The sequence below is a fragment of the Ciconia boyciana genome, chromosome 2, assembly GCF_034638445.1.
Source record: "Ciconia boyciana chromosome 2, ASM3463844v1, whole genome shotgun sequence".
Lineage (NCBI taxonomy): Eukaryota > Metazoa > Chordata > Aves > Ciconiiformes > Ciconiidae > Ciconia > Ciconia boyciana.
This window is the reverse complement of record NC_132935.1, coordinates 124,391,237-124,405,003: the sequence shown is the minus strand read 5'-3', so window position 1 is coordinate 124,405,003 and position 13,767 is coordinate 124,391,237. Positions and strand designations below refer to the sequence as shown.

Genomic DNA, 13,767 nt, shown 5'->3' with positions numbered 1-13,767 from the left:
GTCTCTGCCCAGGTCGTAGAAGGGAGGAGGAGGAGAGGATTTTAAGTTTGGATTTTTTTTTTTTCCGGAGAGCCTAAAAGATCAATGTTTTGTACTGTTTATATTTAGCCTAAGAAAACTTCTCACACTCTTATTAGTTATTTTAAAAACTTTTCTGATTTTGAATACCAACCAGTAGAGAACTTGCAGCTACTTTTAATAGTTGCTTTATTGTAGTTTGTCCCTGTTTGGAAACTGAAAGCCATATGTTTTGAAGTGATTTCTGTATGAACTTCTGGCTAGCATAAACACGGGTTCAATTGTTAAACTAGTGTTCAGTATATTAACGAATTCAGTCTGTACCCCTTTGCATAGCTCTTAATTAATATGTACCCAACATTTTCATATTCTGTCACTTGTTATATGGAGATGTCAGGCAGTGAGTTTCAAGACAGCCAGACAATAATAGCTGGATTCATGTGTGTCAGACCTGATGGGGTGGAAGTCTTGGCGGTTTCTGCATAGTGATTTGGTATTATTGAATATAATATTAGAGAGATTTGCTTTTCGCTAGTTCTGAACTGCCATTTCAAAGGTGAGTATCGGCAAGTAATATCTTCTAGTCCTGTCTTCAGTGGACTTTTGTGCGCTGAAGGTACACCCTTAGATGTTGAGCTGGGGTTGCTGGGCACTTCTGAAAAGTAGGCTACTTCTTCCTTATTTAAAAAAAAATAGAAGAAAAATTTGTGTATAATGGTGATTTCAGGAAAAAATATGTAATATTTCAAATAACCTCACTGCTGTTTATATTCCTCAAATCCTAGGAGAGAATTAGGAGTAGGAGGCAGGCACTCCCTGGCTCTCCTTCTGCAGCGGGTCAGGTGCTGACTGGTCGACCCCTCTGCCCTAGCTTTCCAGTAACGCTCCCGGGCATCAGTTTCATGCTCCATGTGCGTCAGTACCAATCTAAGGAAAATGGTTTGTCTTTGTGGCAGAAAGCGTTCTCGAGAGGCTCTTCACCGCATAGGCCTTCACGCTTTTGTTTTGACAGTATCTCTTCTCACACTGTCATGTTCTCAAGTCCTTCTCAGCTTCAAGACTCTTATGTAAGGAGTGTGGAACTGAAATAAATGCGGAGGGCCAAACCGGTCCCGACTTGATCAGTCACAGAAACACATCCTGGTCTTGCAAGGAAGGCTTGTCTGAGAATGGTCTTTTTTGCTTCCCGGGGTAAATAAATTATGCATCTTTCTCCAGCTGGGATACAAGGTTGAGTATGTCCACACCCCCTTTAGTAAACATACTGTCTGGCAGTGCTGGCTGGGAGCAAGGAAAGGCCCCTGGCATATCAACTGCAGTGAAGCGTCCTGGATACAGAGAAGCAGGAAGAGGGATTATTTTACAAAGGTACAAGCTATTCTGACCCTCTTGGGGCTGGGTGACTTCCCACTGCACTTTCCTTGGGGCTGTGGTGAAATGCCATAGTCTAGCCCACATGCTTTTGCTTGGAAATCTGAACCTCCAGGCGTGAATAACTTACTGGAATTAATCTTCAACTGTTGTCATCCAGTATTCAAATATTAATGTGGCTGATCAGAGTGAGGCAGTGCAACCATGGTGGTCTTGCAAAATAGCGCATCGCACAAGTGATATTTCCTAACATGAGTCAATGTTTGTTCTTCTGTAAAAGGCGTTCTAACACTTTTCTTCAAACTGCCAGGCTAAATGGCTTGTGCTGGCCCAACCCCTGTGCAACAAACAGCGCATCTGTGCTGAATGGCAAATATCAAGAAGCAGCATCTGAAGGGGGAAGGAGGAGTAATGGAAATGCAAGAACCTCCCCTGGAGGTGATCAAACTTCTGAGATACTACAGGTTTAGCAAGAACTGTCTTTCCGTTTGTCAGCCATGCAACCAGCATAGCACTGGGAAGGAAACAGCGCCGGGGTCTGAATGAAGTGATCCTTCCAGGAAACAAATGACCTGGTAGTTCTCAGAGCGGCAGGTGAAGCAGGGTCATGTTTCCAGATATGCCAGATTTACTTTGTGCTTTGAACTGGAAAGTTTTGTGCAAGTTCATGAACTGTGACAGTGATCAAGATTTTTTTTCAGCCCTTTTAGTGAAGGGCAAGTGTCACCATGAACTAAATAATCTTGGATCTGGGTTTTTTGTTCCCACACAGGTGGCTTGTGCTGCAGGAGGTTATGTTGCACTGCTCTGCTCTTCCAACTCACCTCCCGCATTGCATGGAGACCTGGGGCAAATACTCTTGGGCCTCTATGTTTCTCATCTGTAATGATGCTTACAGATTTTATTTAGCAAAGTTTTTATAAGTAACTGATGGAAAGTGCCATGCAAAACTTGAAATCACTATGTTTTAAATAAATTCATGAACGAATCCCAGAACAATACTGTCTGTGCTCATTCATGAGAAGGAATGCTGTCCTAAGTCAATGAGGCTGCTCAGATCAGCTTTTACCTTAGTGCGCAAGTGATCATCTTGTATGATATTAGGATTAAAAATCTCTTTGAGGGGAAGGAGGCTGTACTGTTAAATATGGCCATAACTATTTCTCAAGCATGTAAAATAGCCCTGTTCTCATCTCCTCCACAGTGCAAGGACTTCATGCAAGGACAACATGCAAATTTCCCAGCAAGTGAAAGACAACAGAATTTCCTGTCTTTGAGCTTCAAGTGCAGGTAGATGAGTATAGGGTGAGGCACTGTAGAGATGGGTCCAGCTGCACGTAACCAAATCTAATCTTTTAAAATAAACCTACATGAACAGAGCAGGGGACATGAGAGGCACAAGGGAAGAAGTTGCTCCCTGCCAACTCACTTCTTACAAAACTCAAATTAATGATATGGTGTGAAACATGCACCTCTGTGAGTCGTTGGACAGACTGCAGCTCTTCCTGTCGACCACACTGAGCAGGGCCACTTGGACTAGCGGAGTAACTGGTGGCCACCAAGCATCTTCCCACAGGCTGGCATGAAGGAGCATCAATCTGCTTTACAATTAACTTCACAGATATTTGACAGAAATCTCAAATTTTTGGCTCAGCCACACAAAGTCCCGTGATCATGGATTTTCTTCTGATCTGTCTCTGCTTGGACTTTTCTGTTTTCTGCCATGGTGGTTTGTTCCCACTGACCCTCAGGCCTGAGCTCCTTTCCAAAGATACCTCAGCCTATTGGTACCCCTTGGACATAGTCTCAGCATTTCTTCTGCATCCAAGATCATCAGAGCTATGACTCTCGCCCACTTTTCCACACCATATTGATTCCTTGCCATGGTTTTCTTAGCCACATTTCAGTGCCAGACTTGTGAATGATCTCAGTTTCCCTGACTCTCAGATCCCATTTCTCATCCATTCCTATTTCAGCCTCTCCAGGCCAGTCGTTAGGAGCTTAGGGAGACATTTTCCCACCTACATACTCTGTCCCCCTCTATTTCTCTCTAAACTTTGCAAGCCCAACACTTCTGTCCCTGCTACATTTGGTTCTGAAAACTTTCTCTTCCATGTTCCCTGGACCAAACAGGGGATGTTTGCTGGGAAAACACTGATGGGGGAAGAGGGTATCCACGCTTTTGTTTTAGAGGTCTGGATCTGGCAGCATTCAGCACGCTGGAATTGCAGTTCCAAGGAAAGTCCCGCTCAGCCCCACGCTGCAGTGAACCTGCTGGGTTGGGAGCCTTGGGGGAATGGCTGAAAATTGCTTAAGCAGCTTATCGGCTAAAACAGCTAAAAATCAAATACATCTTTATTGACAGTTTTTGAACTGGAGTTTTTCTTTTCTGTTCTGTTTGAGGATTTGCACCTTGTCCAAGTTCAGGTAGGTTTTTGTTTAGACACATTGCTAACACAAAGGGCAAATTTTTGATGTGTCATATTTATTGTCAGACCTGAAGCCCGGAGGTGGTGGGGAGCCCTTCTTGAAAAAGAGCTTTCCCCCTCCACACCTTTCCCTGTAACCTCTTTCCCAAAACTGCCTACAATATTACGTCTACAAACCTTTTCCTCCACCCCAGATCAGGCTGCAGCACATATTCAATACATTTCCACCCCAGATTCCCACTCAAGGGGGTCAAAATTTTGCAGAGTTATTGGCAACTGAAAATGAGATTTTACGTGGGGAAGTATCAAGTAACCTTGGTAACAAGCAGCACTGTGCCCCACGGTACTTTGAGCTGACACCCCCCACCTCCCGCCTGTGCCTTTTCTTGCTGCTTTATTTAGCTCAAGGTTTCTTATGATTGAGCCAGTTCCTGTTCCCAGCTGAAGTCAGTGACAAACTTCTTGCTGGCTTTGGGGCTGGAGAGTTCATTGCTTGATAAAATGGGAACACACTCAAGGGATCACTCAGAGGGTCACAGAGCCCAGCTGGCTGAGGCCACAGCAGGATGTTGTGCTGCTGAAAAATACAGAACAGAGTTGGGTGTGCTGTTCTGTTTTGTTTTAACTTCGTAAACATCAGTCCGTTTTAAATAATCTGCCCTTTTTTTTTTTTTTGAAAAGAAAACTATCGCTGGAGGTGTTGTAAGCAGGAAGAAGAAAAGTTGTTTGATGCTGCAGATGGCACAAAGCTTGGGGTAATGAAGGAATCGGTATGTTTCGGGTCAGTGTGAGTTCAGGCAGTGAGGTCTAAATAGCTGCTGGAATGGCACAATTTATCATTTTGTGAGAGAGAAGGTTTCGGTTGCTAGACCAGTTTGTCTATGATCTATGTACCTTTTGAAATCATAGTGCTTTATTTACCTTAGCAGAGTAGAGGTTTAGATATAAACTTAAATATATATATATTTTTTTAGTACACTAAGAGTTGGGGTGTGTCCAGATATTATGATAGTATTATCTTAAAGTGTGAAGGTGTGGAAACACTGTAAAACAAGGTAAAATATCTGAGACTAAAGTAATACCTTTGCGCAATTCTTACCTGTAACTGACTCTTTCCTTGTGGTGTTGGAGTGGGATAGAACCGTATGGCATTCTTTCCTTGAGGCAAGTCTTTTTTTTAAGCTAATGTGAATTATCCTGCACTTGCCATAGGCCAAAAAATATACATGTGGCTGGTTGATGTGAGTCAACAGATGTGCAGCAACTGATTTGTAAGTCTAAGCCCGTACTACAGTCAGATGTTGTCATATCACTGGCTACTGGCAATGGGCTGATATGTAGGTTTTGGATTAAAACAGTTAAAGACAGTAATTCATTGAATATACAAAAATATGGTGAGGTGGTATACTTCAGGATACAGACTAGGTGAGCTTTTTGACAGATTTAACTATGTAACTCTACATCTGCAAAGAAAAAGAGAGGGAAGTACAGCTATTGACATTAGACTCTAGGCTTCTTTTTGATAATGGTTTGTGCCATGTGAAGTCATCACAAGGTAAAATTGAGGCACTTTCCCTATCACATTTAATAGCAGAGAAATTAAAGATAGAGGCGTGGGGAGGGGAGTGATTAACATAGCAGAATAAAGGTGGATTTAAACATATAGAGTAGTTAGCAAGAGAATATACTTGCATGAACAGTGATGAAAGAGGAGTGGTGCAGGGCAGAAGGTGGGAGTTAGAGTTGCATGGCTGCAGAGACAGCTGATCACGAAGAAAAGAATGTCATTGGTAGTGGTTCTGGAGTTTGGTCTTGTTTTTAAAATGCGCTTTCAAAATAAGCTTTTAGCAATGTTGCAGGATTATCTTATTGCTGTCATTTGTATGCACTATTCAGCTGCAGCTTTCCATATGTGCTAGAACTGCGTGAGCTGGGACTGGGGATGGCACACAGGAGATTCCTGCAGCATTCAAGAGGAGAGGAGACTAGAGGCTTGAATGACTACGATGGCTGAGAAGAAGGAAAATGTATCAGCACATTTGGGACGTATTCCAGATGGGGGGAATAACTCTTCACTCTGTGTTGGCATCCGCCCTATATCAAAAGAGATCTGACTGAAAGGCTTGAGGCTGGTAGAGGGGAGGGGGTATGCTGCTATATACCTGTGGATGCTTCTCTGAGAAATTTCTGGAAAGCTTAGGGTGTATGCCAGATTTATTTAGTAAAAAGGAAATGAGTAAGGAGGGAGGAGCCCTGCAACACAGAGAATTTTTCAAAAAGTCTGTAATTTTGATTACTGAATGCCTGCCCTGAAATCCTACCCGGAGCAATATTTTGTATTAGATAATGAAGTGTGTCAAAGTTTTTAGGGGAAAAAAGATATTCTTACACTACTGTAAAAGGTAAATCAGTAAAACTACACTATATAGCAGAATTTCTAAGTTAAATCAATAACCCTACACACTAAAGTAGTGCTTTGTAAGCTAAAACTGCTCTACACATCATACTAATCCTTTGAGAGTGTAGAAAGTTTAGGAGATTGGTTATACCATCTGCAATATCAGTAAAATACAGTATTAGGTTACATATGCCTACTAAGGCAGGCGTCAGTAAATAAGTATGTGATATTAAAAATTTGACACTTCTAAGTCGTTCTTTGATAGTGGAATGTGCGTATTGGTATGTTGCATTTACCTTTCTGTGTATGTGATCTGAGTGAAAATCAGTCCTTTGGTAGAGCTAACAGGCCACTTTAAGCATTTACCCGTGTGTGGATGAACCTCGAAGATTAACGCTGTAATAGGAACAGGAGTTGGAGGGCTGACATTAGTTTCCAGAGGTCTCTGGGGTGACTTATCTGCAGCTAGAGAGGCTGCATTTGCCATTAATTTTTAAACGGTGAATGAGCTGGGCTAAATTCACTCCCTGCTCCCTGCTGCACTACATCCTAGGGAAGCAATGTGTGCTGCAGGATGTGTAGTCCTGGCTGGGCTGGCAGGAGTTTGTCTGCTGTCTTCCCACAGTGTTTATGTCCTTGAAAAGGGAAGATTGGGATTTCCACTGGGTGCCCCGGGGAAAGCTAGAGGGTGTGTGTAATGAATAAGTGCATCCTTTAACTCTGGTGTTGACCAGTCACTGGAGTAGTCTCCTGGGAAGAGAAAGTACCAGCTCCTTCTGTGCTGTAAGGTTGCAATGGGCAGAGCTCTGCTGGAGAAGGCAGAACCAGAATCTTACCAATATCTGTTTTCTTCAAGTTTTACTTTTTTGAGTCTTTATTGCTTAGGAGCAATTATTTACTGCTTCTGGTGCAGTACCTTGGTAAAGGGCCATGCAGGGCCTGAGTGGACACCTTTCCATCCACAGCACTGCACTGTGAGGACCATCCAGCCACGTTAGGGCTGGTGTGTGCCATGGGCCCATACTTGACGTGGCAGAGGCCCCGTTCCTGAAGAAGCTCCATGTTGTAGCACAGCCATTGCCCCATGTGTTTTCCTAGCAATCCTGGAGCTGTGCTTGGCTGAGGTTGGATTGCTGTCTGAAACTTGCAGTTCTTTTGTTTTTGTACTTTGCCATACCTGTGCATTTTGTTTGCTGATTCAGGGTAGCCAGCTTTATCCAAATAATTTGAATTAAAATTGTCGTATTGGGTTTCTGTAGTTAAAGTGCATGCATGCAATAAGAATTGTCTCCTTTATTATTCTCAAAGGTACTCACCAGCTGTAGTCCCCGAAGGTTTATTAGTATTATATCTGAGGTAATTATTTTTATTTGGAAGATTATACTTATTCATCTACTGTAATATTAAGTAACCACCGTTGATGTTTTTCTCTTCCTCTAGCCTACATTTGCTGAGCTAGATCTGGGAACATATGCATCACATTTCTTTTTATTTGGTGGGCCTCAGAGTCTAAATTGGGACTTTTGAGCTGCTCTTGAACACTGGGAAACCATATGTGGCATTGCGTTGTTCGAATGACATTCAAAACCAGACGGTTTGTGTAAACATGTCATTGAAAATACAGCTCAGTCAGTGTAAGAACATGCACCATTGTTCAACCTATGCATGTGTACAAGAAGGCTGAGAATGGGAGAGAAGAGTTGCAGCTTTTCTAAAATAAGAAAGAACAGGAAAAAAGTCTTTCCAGATGGACCCTACAGAAAAGATCTGCAGAGCTGGTGTCTCCTACTACATACCTTGGCTTAATGGTTCTGGAAGGAATGGGGCTTTGGCAGCCCATGGCTGCTGGTAATCCCAAGGGACTGGAACGGGCCCTCCTGTTTAGCAGTTCACTGTGATTAAAGAAAGTGCGGTGAGGAAAGCCCTCTTCAAAGGTGAGGGACGCATTCCCCACAGAGGGGGTAGCTCCTGTGGCTGGGGACTTGTTGTTCCAGGGTATAAATAACGTGTGCTGCTATTTTAAAAAGAAGCTAAAAGCTTGGTGCATGAAGGATAAGAGTTGCTTTAAAGAAGGATTGGACAGTAGCAGAGATTTTTGAGCTTCAGAACATTTGTGCTTTTGTTACAATCAAACCCCCAAATTTTCTAAGGGTTTTTTTTTTATGTGTACCTCTTCAAAAACTTTTTATAAAATCAAGCTGCCGTGGGTTAAGGGGCAAGGTCCTTACATGGATTAATAATAATTTCAGTTTAGAAAATAAAGGTTAGGGAAAAAGTGACCAGCTTTTAGAAAAGGGATGGAGTGACCAGTGAGGTCTCTCTACTGAGTCTGGTGCTGTTCAGCATAGTCCTGAAAGAGATGGAGAATGAGACAATGAAACCTCCTGATGATACCAAGTCAGGCCAGATAGCTGAGGTGAGGATGTACGAGGGGACCGCAGAAAGGCCTCACAATACAGAGTGACTGAAGGGTGGTCTGGCAGTTGAAAATCAACGTTGATGAATATAGAATAGTGCAGAGGAGGAGAAACAGTCCTAAATTGAAATACACAGTGATGGAATCTAAATTATCCCTTGTGAAGAAACCTTGGGTTATAATAATTGTATAAAAATGTCTGCTGAATGTGCAGTAGGAATAAGAAAAGAGAAAAAAAGAACTGAATACTAGGAATTATTGGTAAAGGAATCATGAACAAAAAGGACGATGTTTATGCTACAGTATAAGTGCATGGCACACTTGAATATTGCATCCTTGCTCCCTCATTTTGCAAAGGATGCAGGAGAAGGGGAGAAGATACAGGAAGTATTGATAAAAGATGTGGAGTGACTCCCATATGGAAAACAACTTAACACTTGGGGATTTTCAGCCTCCTATCTGAGCAGGAAGAAAAAACAAAGGTCTATCAACTCTCAAGTGGCATGGAGAAAGCAAATAGAAAATGGCTATTCACTCTCCCATACCGTGGGAGCCAAGTGGCCTCAAGTGAGTGATTAGGTGACAATTTTAAAACTAGCAAAAAGGACTTCATATAGCTTTGAAATTGCCCTGGGATATTGTAGATGCCAAAAGTTCCCATGCTGACAGTGGTGTTTGGACATACCCCTTAAAGAAAACTCTCCCAGGGGCTATTGTATGCAAAAAAGCAGTTCTGGTTCTGGGAATCACCTCACCAGAGATTGCTGGGAGCTGGGGAGGCCCAGAGGTTGGGAGGTTGGGACAGCAGTCTGTGTCTGTTTGCACTTGCCCAAGGAGAAAAAAAGTTTAAGTTGTGAGCGTGATAGGACGCTTGACTTCCTCCGTCTCTTAGCCAATTCTGTCTGGCTATTCCTGTGTAATTAGACCCACCTTGTGCCAGGGTATTGTTTAAACACATGACAAAAGAAGCTTCTGCCCTTAAAAATCAATTTGAGGTTTTGTGGAAGGATTCCAGTGAGTGTCCTTGCAGAAGAGAGAGGCAGAAGAATTTCAAAAAAGGAAAGGCTGAGATGAACAAAAACATGTACTGGGTGAAGTCCTAATTTACAAAGATATTTTAATACTTTTGGAGGGTCTTTTTGTCTTAATAGCTGTACATAGTACGTTAGTATGTCACCCACATGTGAATAACAGTGATGTTGACGTCTGGCGATAATGTCTAAATTGTGAATATCTTTGTATCCAGGAGCTTGCTGTAGCTTTTCAGAGACTGAAATGCAGCTGACCTGAATAAAACCTGCATATTGAAACACTTGGTTTTCTTTTCTTTGAGGGTATTGTAATGTGTGCAGTGTATGTGCTAAATACGTTGCTTTCTAGTTGGCTCTCCACGTAATGTTGGATTGCAACAGACTGCTCTCTGTCACACCTGATGACTAAACCTGTCTCACCCACGCCATGGGAAAGTACTGGTGCATTGAGCCTTCTTAGAATCAAGCTTTAGGTTGTCCTCAGATTTCAAATCTCCTGGGCACTTTTTTAATATGGCCTCTAACTCAAGAGATACAAGCACAAAAGGATTCCAGGCAACAATTAATCAGATAAGTATTTATTTATTTAACTCAACCTATAGAATTATGCTGGCAATATTTTTTTCACAGTTAGACTTTCATTGAGCAAAAGACTGTCTTTTAAAGACTCTTTCTCTTTTTCAGGAGTCTGCACTGAAACATTCTGGATTTCATTGGGCATGGTAAGAAATTCCCTCTTAATTACAGAAAAAGAGTCAGTTAAGAGCTGGCAGTTTTGTTTACCTCCTGATATGTTCAAAGTGGAAGTACGGCTGTGGAAAGTAGATGCATTTGATTTATGTTGTGCATTTTAAAACAGGAGGGAAAGACATAAGTAAAGCAAACATACATTGCAACCATGTGGGACAGTGTTTACTACTGCAATACCAAGAAGTGGGTTAGAGTTGGCTGTAAGCTGGGGCTGAGGGCCCAGCAGAAATTGTGGAACGTCTGTCTGCATGATGGAGAGATGTTTTTTTTTAAACTATATATAATAAACATCTTTTAAATGGTCTTAGTGAGCATACAGTTGCATACTTGATACTGTAAAGGTTGCCTAGCAGACCCATGGCTACCAGAGTATGGGCAGGAAGCAAGACAAAGCCAGGCAATTGGGGAGGATGCACTGTGTTGTGAGGGGAAAAACCTGTAATATAAATGTTGCTGAAATATGAAGTAGTTCAGTCTCATTGAGATGAAGGCTTTAGTCTTGCTGGCACAGCTGTGTCAGGAAGGGATTTATTATATTTTTGTCATCATTGCTATGCTAGGAAAAGCCCTAGTATTTATGAAGTTACACCAGGGGAAAATAAGGAGGATTTTTTTTTTCTTGGACAACTTAATTTACTCATGGAAATGATGTAAAACTGTACCTGCAAAAGGCTTTTTTGCTAGTCTAAATTGTCTATGCTTGTATAACTATACCAATAAACCATTATAAGAGTCTACAAGGACTTGCTGAAAAGAAATAATCTATCTGAATCTAAAGACAACAAATAATCTTCAGTATAAATTGGCTAATTCATACGACTGGACATGGTATGTAAAAAGTAAATACCAAATCCAGGGATGCCACAAGTTTTTTGGGGGTTTGTTTTTGGTTGGTTTTGGGGTTTTTTGGTTTTGGTTTTGTGTTGTTTGTTTGTTTGTTTTTTTTAACCATCCCTCTCAACATGTGGTCACTTTTTGCCTAAGGTTCAAGCTGAGAAAAATTCCAGACAATATCATGCAGATGTTTTTTCCTCCTTGGGCATTTATTGTCTCTGAGGGACAAGGTAGTACTGGTGGGGCTTGAGACAGTGAGTCCCAGAAAGCCTTGCTTCCGGACCGTGAGAAGTACCACTTTCTTGGGCAGCGCTGAGGGAGTCTCTCTTTGAAGACTCCCTCCCACATCTGTATACTGGGCTTGAAGCCAAGCCTCTCTTCTGTAAAGAAACCTTGCTAAAATTTCTCATTTCATGCCCCTTTATGGAGAGAGGGAGAGAGTGCGAGGGGGAGAGAGAGGGAGGTACGTGCCAAGCTTATTGAGAGAGCACAGCAGACTAGGCTCTTGATTTTGTGTGTTTGGGGACAAGGGGGCAGCAAGGAAGGAGAAGGCTTTATTTTACTTAGCACCATATTTGCCATCCCTTCCTCCCACCTCAAAAGTGATAAATTCTCCTCCTTCTCCTCTCCAAAACACATATTTTTTTTTTTTTTAGACAACTGTTTATGTTTGAGTCCTTTGAACTAGCAGAGGCACTTGAAATAAATGCACTTAAATATGTGCCTCCTGCAAGCCTCTGTCTAGTCTGCATATGGACACTTAAAAGAGTTGAAGAATGTCTTACATATCTCAGAAATACGCTAAGTTCCCAGTGGTGGCACCTGAAATAGCTTTATTCTTCCCTCCCCCTTAGAGTACAGTGGAATTGCTAGTGTATTATTTGATAAACAATCACCAATTAGTCATTCCAGTCCTTGCTAATTCAGCAACTGCTCTCCAGGGCCTCCAGGCAGCTTGTATGCCAGTTCATGTGCTCACCCCAGGTAGCTCTGAACTGAAGGAGTTTCCTTAATTGTTTTTGCTGTTGTGTCTGTTTAAAAGGTTTTACGGCTCCTTTCAGTGAGCTAGGTGGTGTATTACAAATGCACGCTAGCTGTCTTACCTTCCCCCAGTGTGTCATTAACAGCATGAGTAACATTATCCCAAAATGTAATGCTGTGTCCTATTGGTAATTCTGCACAGGTGGGTAGAAGCACCCACTTTGTGCACCGAAGGGAGGGTGGCCTTGCTGACCGTGGGTAACGGGTGTGATGCTGCTTCACTTCCTCAGTCTTTTATAGGTTTGGGTCCTGGTGGGTGTCTTCATGGATGGCCCTGCTGCCCCTGCTGTACACCTAGACCACAGATAAATCAGATCTCATGCATCTGCTGATCGTAGAGTGGCACAGGACAGGAAGATGAATTAGTCATCCTTGTTGATAGGTGTTAAAGATTCTTGCAAATTCTGTTGAGCAACAAGCTGTGGATGGGAGAAGTGTCTCTCTGCTAACGCTTGTTCCTTATTCTTTTGTCTTACAGGTGCCTGGCAATGACTGTGAAATCTGCTGCTGAAGCAAATTCTAGAGGAGGTGGCAGACCTATGGTTGTGGATCCTTTGCACATATAAATGTTATTGTGTGTGTCTGTTTGACCATGGTAGGATTTTTAATGTATCATAGAAACAAGTTTTGTACCTCCAGACTCAGTGTCACTCTCACCATAGAGCCTTCCATCCAAACGTATTTTCCCTCATTTGAGCCTCTAAAAGAAAGAAAAAAAACCTTGAAAAAATGTGAATTTCTATGAAAAATATACCCTATTTTCATCTTCTGGGGAAAAAGGGGACTTTACCATATCCACTGTTGTTATAAGTGAAATATGGTGTACAGCATGCTAAGTAACTGCTCAGTCAAATGTCAGTGTGAACCCAGAAATCCTCAGTAGAGGAAAAAATAAATATTTTTATTTTCTCTAAAAGCTTCCCTGTAAAATTCTTCTAAAGATTTTCTTCATGAGACAATGCAGAACAAGCAGATGGGTGCCTCTTCACTTCTCAGCCTGGTGGCAGGGTTGTTGGGACTTTCGGCCAAGTGCTCTGAAAATATTCTAAGTCTCCACAAAGATGAAGCCCACGTTGTTAACCAGGGATATGCCTCATCTGTGGTGAGCAGGAGACTGGAGTATTAGATGTTTCTATTTTAAGGCACACTGTTGCCCCTTTATCAGTACCTCCAATGAAACTGCAAAGACAACTGACGTGAACCTTCTCTGCTCACAAGGTCTGGGCAGAAAGTTGGGCAAAGCTGTTCAGCTAAAGTAATTACTTTTTTTCTTTCCTTTCCTTTCATGTGCAGTGACATCCTGCCTTTTGAAGTATATGTCTTTTTTTTCACATTACACTGCCTATGCTTCAGCATTTTCATTCTGGTTTGTATAATTTTTTTTTTATAACACTCTTAATTTTCAAACATATTTGCTTTCTTTCAATCCTTCAAATGGGTTGTTTGGCCTCCACATACATAATCTTCTAGACTTGTATT

General features: G+C 42.0%; 1 protein-coding gene and 1 long non-coding RNA gene across 5 annotated transcripts in view; both read left to right on the top strand.

The window, feature by feature from the left end:
• The window catches only part of RBMS3 (RNA binding motif single stranded interacting protein 3), a 722,164-nt gene that overhangs the window by 31,760 nt on the left and 676,637 nt on the right, over positions 1-13,767 (top strand). The gene's annotated exons all lie outside the window — the stretch shown is intronic.
• On the top strand, positions 7,266-13,148 carry LOC140648239 (uncharacterized). The gene is made up of 3 exons (XR_012041152.1): positions 7,266-7,572; positions 10,348-10,385; positions 12,767-13,148. It is a non-coding gene; the product is annotated as an uncharacterized lncRNA (long non-coding RNA).